The sequence below is a fragment of the Chrysochloris asiatica genome, unplaced genomic scaffold, assembly GCF_000296735.1.
Source record: "Chrysochloris asiatica unplaced genomic scaffold, ChrAsi1.0 scaffold00061, whole genome shotgun sequence".
Classification (NCBI taxonomy): domain Eukaryota; kingdom Metazoa; phylum Chordata; class Mammalia; order Afrosoricida; family Chrysochloridae; genus Chrysochloris; species Chrysochloris asiatica.
This window is the reverse complement of record NW_006408579.1, coordinates 6,290,862-6,295,419: the sequence shown is the minus strand read 5'-3', so window position 1 is coordinate 6,295,419 and position 4,558 is coordinate 6,290,862.

The following is a 4,558-nucleotide window of genomic DNA, read 5'->3' as shown; positions in this document are numbered from 1 at the left end:
TAGTATTGCAATTTAATATAAAATTATCCTCTTGTTTCCTGTCTTAGCCCATACTGTGTTTATTATATAGATACAAATAATTTAAATCCTTTGTTAAAAGATATTTGTATTAGTGTTTGTCCAATAAAGAGTTAATCCATTTAATGAAGCCAATCTATATTATATTATTTTGGTATTTATGCACTATGCCTGGTGCCATGGTATTTGGTATTCATGTTCACACCTATACAAAGCTAGGTGCTTAAAGTACAATTTTAAATGTTTTTCATGGTTTTATCCTGTTAATAAGGTAAGGGATGTGTTATGTGATGTGTCTTATAGTATTGTTTGCTGAGATGAATCTAAATGTGATTCTAAACAGTAACTCTCTATACTGGTGACACATTGGAATATCCTAAGATATTAAAAAATACTAACACCTGAGTCCTATACCTAGCGTTTCTAATTTAATTCATCTTGGCAGTAGCCGGAGAATTAAAGTTTGTTTTTGTTTTTTTCAAAGCTCCTCCAAATGATTCTAATGTATAGTCAGAGTTGAGAAACAAAAAGAGATCAGGTGCAATTCCTGTCGGTCAACCATACAGTAATTACTCAGCATCCCTGGACTGTGAGGTTAATGTGGGGATGTTCCCTATTTAGATTGCTTGAAGCAGGGACAGCTGTGAGCCCAATGTGAAAGAAAGGCCTCTTTCATTCATGATGTGCCATCTTAATAGAGAACTCCACAGCTTTTACCTTCACATCCCCCCTTCTTTCCTTCTTGCACATTCTCAACAATTGTTATCTGTTCATCAGACCATCACTTGTATTAAGGTAGTTTACAAATAATAAAACAAACAAGAACAAGTTAACTTATAGCCAAAAGAAAAACAGAGATAGATCATAAGATAAAAAGGTCACAAGAGGAGAAAGAGAAGCCGTCGTCATTAAACTAATTTTAAAAGCAACAACTAAATATTATATATGACTCCATTCAACCTAAGGCCCTAGTGTGTAATCTGATGTGAAACACCAGGGCCAAAGCTTTCAAGATCAGACCCCTTCATCTGTAGGGAAAACAAACAGTCTTAAAGGAGTCAAAAAAAAGGATAAAGGGAGGGGTAGGTAATTCATTACAATGGGAGCAAGAGGAACTTGACTTCATTCTGCTCTCCCTCCTCCCTTCATGCCTGAAGAGCTCCAGGGAAGACTGTTTTGTTGTTGTTGTTAATTGTCATCTCTTCTGTTCTGACTCAAAACGACCCTGTATAAGGGTTCTGGGGAGCTGCTGGTGGGTTTAACCTGCTGACCTTGTATTTCACAGACCAGTATTGATTCTACAGTGCCACACCAGGGAAGACTGTTGTTAAGTGCTGTCAAAGTCGGTTCCGACTCATAGTGACCCTGTATTGGGTGTCTGAGGAGCAGCTGGTGAGGTCTGAACCACCGACCTTGTGGTTCAAACTACCTTGCAATCCAGCGCATTAACCCACAGCACCACACCAGGTAGCTTTGCCATTTTCTCTTGTAAATCCAGCAGTCACATCCCTTTTCTGATCTTTTATCTGCAAGGACGCTGAGTCATTTTAAGAGGTTTTTTTGGTCCCTTTTGTCCTTGGTACAAGGATTAGGCATGACAGTTAAAAAAACCCCCACAAAAACAAAAAACAAAACCAGAAAACGAATAGATCATATTTTATATGCTGAAAAACATCTTATTAATTAAGTACAATCTTATATTTTAATCAAATACAGTTATTGATGAAGGGCAATTTGTTCTTTGGGGCATCACGTTGTTTCTGAATAAAAGAAAAGATTCCTGTTTGTTCTGAATCACCTCCAAATTTACTTTGATTTGCAAATCCAGTGTACTTTGTACAAATAAACACTGACAATGAATTAACAATACTGGATGACCCCACCTTTCAACGAAAGAATATAAATGTTAATGCTCAAAGTACATCTGTGTTTCTTTCACACATTTTACTTTATATCTTAATGGGTAACCTTTAGCCTTAATAACTTTTACTTTATGTCAAGTTACCTTAGTTTTCTTTGATGTTTTCCACAACTACATGCAATTTCCTTTATTGATTGAGAAAAGTAGATGGTGCTCAGGAAAGTGTTATTCTGTTTAAATAGGAGAAATGTTTCTATCCTGTCCTCTTTCTACTAGTAACTAATTTCCTAGGAGGCTACAAAGCAAAAAAGCTAGGAATGATAATATGCTGCCAGGATTACTCAACCCTGACATTTAGACAAATTATGTTACCTATGGAACTTACTCTAAGGGAAATTATTGCTCTGTTTTTGTTTGTTTCCTCATTCCTCACTGTTACCACACCATATTCTTCCTAAATTGATTTTTATTTAGAATTCACTCAACATACTTTAATTGAAAACATCATCCTATATTCCAGGGACTAGATTAGACTCCTGGTCTCAATCCTTAAAGAACTCACCCAATTGGAGTACACATAAGAAAGCCAATGATTACAAACAATGTTGATAGGACAGGCAGACATATTTGACAAGACAGTCAAAGGTTTTCAGACATAGGGCTACAGTGGAAGGGTAGCAACTATATGTTTTGGCTAGAGGGAGTGGAAGGAAGAGTGAAGCAATCTCTTCCTGAGAGTCAATGGAAGTTATTCAAGCAGAGAAGAGGAATTGGCTTGGAGTCCTCAGCAGTAGAAATCCAATTCTTTTGGTGTTTTTAGATTCTTTTGGCATCAAACTATGTAAAGAAAATTTTGCTTGTAGTCTAAATGACCCATGAAAACCCAAAAATTTTCTCATAAATTGCAGTACACAATTTTTCATGTATATAAGCTTGTATAGTAATTTTAACACATTTACATTTGAAAACCACTAGACTAGACTAAAGGAAAATCTGCATAAGATGCCTTGAGCTTCAAACCACTCTGCCTTTTAAGTAACTAGGTATCAAATGCCTGGAAACAAAAAGAGAATAAAGGGAGGAAGGAGTGAAATGTGAATTTTTTGCTTACCTGAATGGTTTTTCCTTCTATTTTTTAAAAACTTTTTATTGTGAATTGAGTGAGGGTTTACAGAGCCGATCATCAGTTTTACCTTTAACAAATCACACACTTCATTGCATCTTAATGATGGCAATCTCCTCAAAGTACCTTCATTGATCAACTTCCTCCCTCTGTATGCTGTTTCCATTCCTCCTTTCCCAATCCTTCTGAATTTTGTCCTTGGGTAAATGCTTCTCTACAGGTCTCAAATGTGTCACCATTCTATGGTATACGGACCTCACTAGTGTTCTTGTCCCTCCCATATACCTATCTACTGCTTCACTAAACACTGATTCACAATAGTGAGTTCCATTCAAGGCCTGAAGGATGTTTCCATTCTATTTTGCTATTCCTCTATTAACTGAAATGCATATTAAATTATTGGTTACTATTGGGATAAAATGATATACATAAAACACTTAGCACTTGGCCTGACTAATGTTGTTGTTGTTATTAAGTGCCATCAAGTCAGTTCTGACTCATAGTGGCCCTCTATTGAGTTTCCGAGGAGTGGCTGGTGGGTTTCAGTTGCCGCCTTACTGTTCAAACAGATCTTGCAGTTCAGTGCTTATCCTATAGTACCACATCAGGACCGCTGGCTAATAGCAATATTAAAAAAGATGCTTCCTGAATTTGAATCTAAATCTTGGTTGATCAAACCTATGTAACTGGCCACCAATTTACTTTTATTCCAAGTTGCTGTTCCTTAGCCTAGCCTCATGAATATATCCCACTAATGACCTGTGGAACTGATTTCTTATACGAGTAAGTTTGGTTCTAAGGCAGTGTGTAAGATATGTTGTGGGAAAGATGTGACTCTAATGTGGGGCTTACAAAAGAAGTGGGGTGTCTGAAATGTAGGGAATGTCAAGCATTTCCATAGAGATGTTGTGCAGTACATATAGAAGGGTGGTTGGTGATTGTGTGCCATCAAGTCAGTTTCAGCTCCTAGCAACTCTGTATAGGGTTTCCAAGGCTGTAAATTTGTATGACAGCAGAATGCCTCATCTTTCTTCCTTGGAGTGACTGGTAGCTTTGAACTGCTGCCCTTGTGGTTAGCAGCCCAACTCATAATCTACTACACTATCAGGGCTCCTTTTATGTAGAAGGATAGCAGGTGAAATATTTCTTTATATATTTTCACATGGTGTGTCATATGAAACTCACTGCCACTGAGTTGACTCTGAACTTATACAGGGTTTCAGAGGCTGTAAATCTTTATAGGAGCAGAAAGCCTCCTTTTTTTTTCTTTTTTTTTTTTTTTTTTGTGGAGTGGATGGTGGATTCAACCCACTAACCTTGAAGTTAGCAGCCCAATTCACAGTCCATTACAGCACCAGGGCTCCTTGTGTATCATATGAAGGCATGAACATTTATCCTGCAAGTCTTTAGGTTCTTTTAAGTGAGAGAGTGGCATGATCACATTTTGTTTCAAAAGATTACCTTGGTGATCACCTTAGTTACTGAGTGCTGCCATAACAGAAATAGCAAAGGCCAAATGTGAATGGCTTTGGAGAGGCGGGGCTTGATGGCGGCTA